The following is a 5,537-nucleotide window of genomic DNA, read 5'->3' as shown; positions in this document are numbered from 1 at the left end:
ACCAAACAATATGAGTCATAAGCCAAATTTGTCACTAAAATTCACTGCTAAATAGCTGGTTTAGCCTAGAGGAAAACAATAGGAAATGGTAGGAAAAAGGTAATTCCAGGATATTCTGAGCATGGAGGCAAGCAGGAAATAAACATTCTGGTTTGGTACTATAACATGGTCATAAGTGAATAACATTGAATGTGGCTTTTGTTTTATAACAAGATTTTAAAAAATAGGTGAATAACAATTCAAATAAGATTTAAAGTGCCTGCATTTCCTTCCCAGTAAGCTCTAAATGGGGGAAGATGATTAAGAGTCTAAAACAGAGGCTATTGGGCCGGGCGCGGTGGCTCACGCTTGGAATCCCAGCACTTTGGGAGGCCGAGGCGGGCAGATCACGAGGTCAGGAGATTGAGACCACGGTGAAACCCCGTCTCTACTAAAAATACAAAAAATTAGCCGGGCGTGGTGGCGGGCGCCTGTTGTCCCAGCTACTTGGAGAGGCTGAGGCAGGAGAATGGCGTGAACCCGGGAGGCGGAGCTTGCAGTGAGCCGAGATCGCACCACTGCACTCCAGCCTGAGCGACAGAGCGAGACTCCGTCTCAAAAAAATAAATAAATAAATAAAAATAAAACAGAGGCTATTAAGAAAAGACACTCTGGCTCTAAGGGTTTGCCAAAAAAGAAAAAAAAGGAAAGACAGAAAAGTTGAGAGGAAGATGGATAGAGCAATTTTTACAAAACAGGTTTTTTCATTGCAATGTGTTTGGCATATGCCTGACATCCTTCCGATTTAACCTTGCTATTGAAACGACACTTGCTGTAGCTTGGGCCTGCATTGTAATTAGGAAAACACCCTATACTCTGAGGCCAAGATGATCACTTGCTCTTTGTTAGCCAACAGTATAGTTTCCAGAAAATGTCTTAACCTTTCCAGTCAAACTGACACAATCCACATTGTGTTAATCCAATCGTGGATTGTGTCGATTCGACTGGATATGTGAACTGTTAAAGTTAACAGACATACTTTCGTAAAACAAACAGAACTGTCAATTTAAAAAATACAGCATATGTAACTAGATTCCTAAAGTAGAGCATTTTAAAATGTTTGAATCAGAATACCACAATACCAAAGAAATTCTCCGCAATTTGAAAGAGGACCTGCTAGACATTTTTTTTTTTTTTTTTTTTTTGAGACAGAGTCTCGCTCTGTCGCCCAGACTGGAGTGCAGTGACACAATCTTGGCTCACTGCAAGCTCTGCCTCCTGGGTTCACGCCATTCTCCTGCCTCAGCCTCCCAAGTAGCTGGAACTACAGGCGCCCACCACTACGCCTGGCTAATTCTTTTTGTATTTTTAGTAGAGACGGTGTTTCACCATGTTAACCAGGATGGTCTCTGTCTTCTGACCTCATGATCCGCCTGCCTCGGCCTCCCAAAGTGCTGGGATTACAGGCGTGAGCCACTGTGCCTGGCCTAGAACTTTTTATTCCAGCATGGCCCACAGACCCAACAGCATCAGCATCACTTGGTAGCTGGTTAGAAATGCAGACGTTCTAATTTAGAATTTGAACTTTAGGTGATTCTTATCCCTGCTAGAGTTTGAGGGGCACTAGCTTAGAATACTTAGTCTACTACCAGTGAGTGAAAGGTACGAAGGGAAAAAGAAGCCCTTTTCTGACAACATTTTTCTCCTTTTAAACCGGTAATCTCTTCAGAATAGGAACGTTTCTTATTTATCTTTGTGATACCTATAACTAGTAGTATCTGGTCTGTAACAGGCAATCAAATATTTGTTAAATAGCTGAATTTGCTAATAATCCATTTTTTAAACTCTCTTTAGCACAGGCAAGCTTAGAGAGATGCCGATAGAAAGGTTAATTCACCAGGCTGGTATTTTTTAATGGCAGCTCTAGCAAATGAATATAGGTATATAATTCTATGTGGAAGACATTTTTCCTCAGTAGTTTGAAGACCTTGCTCAAAACTGTGAAGTCAGCCCTATGTAAAGTGTAATGTTTTGTCCTTTATAAGTAAGCTATTTTTTCACTCTGGTTTCTTTAATATTTTTCTTCTTTGTTGTCCTGTAGTTTCATCATATTCTAAATGTGGATTTTTTTCTTTTTTTTCTTTAATCTTGCTTTCTTTTTTATTTTATTTTTATTTTAGGTTAGGAGGTATAGGTGCAGGTTTGTTATATAGGTAAACTCATGTGACAGGGGTTTGTTTTACAGATTATTTTATCATCCAGGTACTAAGCCTAGTACCCAATAGTTATTTTTTCTGCTCCTCTCCCTCCTCCCACCCACCACCCTTAAGGTGGGCCCAGTGTCTGTTCTCTCCTTTGTGCCCGTGAGTTTCTCATTATGTAGCTCCCACTGATAAGAGAGAACATGTGGTATTTGGTTTTCTGTTCCTGCGTTAGTTTGCTAAAGATAATGGCCTCCAGCTCCATCCATGTTCCCACAAAAGACATGATCTCGTTCTTTTTATGACTGCCTAGTATTCCATGGTGTATAAGTACCACCAAATGTGGATTATTTTCATCTTATTTAAAACTGCATGTTTCTTCCACATGCTCTCACTCATAGGTGGGAATTGAACAATGAGAACACCTGGACACAGGATCGGGAACATCACACGCTGGGGCCTGTCATGGGGTTGAGGGAGGGAGGAGGGATAGCATTAGGAGATATACCTAATGTAAATGATGAGTCAATGGGTGCAGCACACCAACATGGCACATGTATACATGTGTAACACACCTGCACGTTGTGCACATGTACCCTAGAACTTTAAGTATAATAATAAAAACAAAAATAATAATAATAATAAAAAGATTTTAGAAAAAAAAAACTGTGTTTCTTGAATCTAAGGATTATCTTCCAGTAACTTTTGAAAATTACTTATTTGACATTCTATCTTCAAATACATCTGTTTTCTCAATGATTTACAGCCTCTTCTTCTGGGATTCTAGTTATACATATATATGATAGATCTTATCTCTACCCAGTCTCTACCTTTCTGTAATAGTTTCATTCTAATAAGTCTTGGATTAGATTTTGGATAATTCCATCAATTTATAGCCCAATCTGCTATTAATAAATCCATTTATTTTTTTATTTTACTAGCTACGTGTTTTATTACTAGCATTCTATTCTTTTTTCCCTTTTTTATACTTCAGTAAGTTGACTTTAAAAACTATCTCATAAGAAAGAATAAAATATTTCTTAGGTCTCGAATATTTCTGTTATTTTAAATTATTTTCTTTTTTTTTTTTTTTTTTTTTGAGACGGAGTCTCGCTCTGTCACCCAGGCTGGAGTGCAGTGGCGCGATCTCGGCTCACTGCAAGCTCCACCTCCCGGGTTCACGCCATTCTCCTGCCTCAGCCTCTCCAAGTAGCTGGGACTACAGGCGCCCGCCACCACGCCCGGCTAATTTTTTGTATTTTTAGTAGAGACGGGGTTTCACCGTGGTCTCGATCTCCTGACCTCGTGATCTGCCCACCTCGGCCTCCCAAAGTGCTGGGATTACAGGCGTGAGCCACCGCGCCCGGCCATTTTAAATTATTTTCAACATAGGCTTTTAAAATCATCTTTTTAGTTTGTTTCTATAGTTACACGCCCTTGGGGTGGTAAGTCTGCTGACTCTTGCTCATGGTGACTGTTTCCTCAAGTTTTTAATAATATTTTATCTCGCCTGCCTGCCTGCCTTCCTTCCTTCCTTCCTTCCTTCCTTCCTTCCTTCCTTCCTTCCTTCCTTCCTTCCTTCCCTCCCTCCCTCCCTCCCTCCCTCCCTCCCTCCCTCCCTCCCTCCCTCCCTCCTTTCTTTCTTTCTTTCTTTCTTTCTTTCTTTCTTTCTTTCTTTCTTTCTTTCTTTCCCTCTCTGGCCCAGGCTACAATCTACTCGGCTTGCTGCTGCCCGCGCCGCGGACTGCCTGGGTCTGCCGGCGCGCGCCACCGCTGCCTGCCTTTTCTCCTTTGGATGCAGGCACGCGTTCGCCATCTTGGCCACGCTGCTCGCCAGCTCCTGACGCCGAGTGCTCTGCCCGCCTCAGCCTCCCGAGGTACTGGGACTACAGACGGAGTCTCGCTCACCCAGTGCTCGGTGTTGCCCGGGCTGGAGTGCGGTGGCGTGGTCTGGCCTCGCGGCAGCCTCTACCCCCCGGCCGCCTGCCTTGGCCTGCCAGGGTGCTGGGATTGCAGCCGCTGCCCGGCCGCCGCCCCATCTGGAAGGTGGGGAGCGCCTCTGCCCGGCCGCCTCGTCTGGGAAGTGAGCAGCGCCTCTGCCCGGCCACCCCGTCCGGGAAGAAGTGAGGAGCGCCTCTGCCCGGCCGCCCCGTCCGGGAAGAAGTGAGGAGCGCCTCTGCCCGGGCGCCCCGTCCGGGAAGAAGTGAGGAGCGCCTCTGCCCGGCCGCCCCGTCCGGGAAGAAGTGAGGAGCGCCTCTGCCCGGCCGCCCCGTCCGGGAAGAAGTGAGGAGGGCCTCTGCCCGGCCGCCCCGTCCGGGAAGAAGTGAGGAGCGCCTCTGCCCGGCCGCCCAGTCCGGGAAGAAGTGAGGAGCGCCTCTGCCCGGCCGCCCAGTCCGGGAAGAAGTGAGGAGCGCCTCTGCCCGGCCACCCCGTCTGGGAAGTGAGGAGCGCCTCTGCCCGGCCTCCCATCGTCTGGGAGGTGAGGAGCGCCTCTGCCCGGCCGCCCCGTCCGGGAGGAAGTGAGGAGCGCCTCTGCCCGGCCGCCCCGTCCGGGAAGAAGTGAGGAGCGCCTCTGCCCGGCCGCCCCATCCGGGAAGAAGTGAGGAGCGCCTCTGCCCGGCCGCCCCCGTCCGGGAAGAAGTGAGGAGCGCCTCTGCCCGGCTGCCCCGTCTGGGAAGTGAGGAGCGCCTCTGCCCGGCCGCCCCGTCCGGGAAGAACTGAGGAGCGCCTCTGCCTGGGCGCCCCGTCCGGGAAGAAGTGAGGAGCGCCTCTGCCCGGCCGCCCCATCCGGGAAGAAGTGAGGAGCGCCTCTGCCCGGCCACCCATCGTCTGGGAAGTGAGGAGCGCCTCTGCCCGGCCGCCCCGTCTGGGAAGTGAGGAGGGCCTCTGCCCGGACGCCCCGTCTGGGAAGTGAGCAGCGCCTCTGCCCGGCCGCCCCGTCCGGGAAGAAGTGAGGAGCGCCTCTGCCCGGCCGCCCCGTCCGGGAAGAAGTGAGGAGCGCCTCTGCCCGGCCGCCCCGTCTGGGAAGAAGTGAGGAGCGCCTCTGCCTGGCCGCCCCGTCTGGGAGGTGAGGAGCGCCTCTGCCCGGCCACCCATCGTCTGGGAGGTGAGGAGCGCCTCTTCCCGGCCACCCATCGTCTGGGAGGTGAGGAGCGCCTCTGCCCGGCCACCCATCGTCTGGAAAGTGAGGAGCGCCTCTGCCCGGCTGCCCCATCTGGGAAGTGAGGAGTGCCTCTGCCCGGACACCCATCGTCTGGGAGATAAGTAGCGCCTCTGCCCGGCCGCCCATCGTCTGGGAAGTGAGGAGCGCCTCTGCCCGGCCACCCACCGTCTGGGAGGTGAGGAGCGCCTCTGCCC

Source organism: Symphalangus syndactylus, chromosome 7 (assembly GCF_028878055.3).
Source record: "Symphalangus syndactylus isolate Jambi chromosome 7, NHGRI_mSymSyn1-v2.1_pri, whole genome shotgun sequence".
Lineage (NCBI taxonomy): Eukaryota > Metazoa > Chordata > Mammalia > Primates > Hylobatidae > Symphalangus > Symphalangus syndactylus.
Note: the sequence above shows the minus strand (reverse complement) of the source record.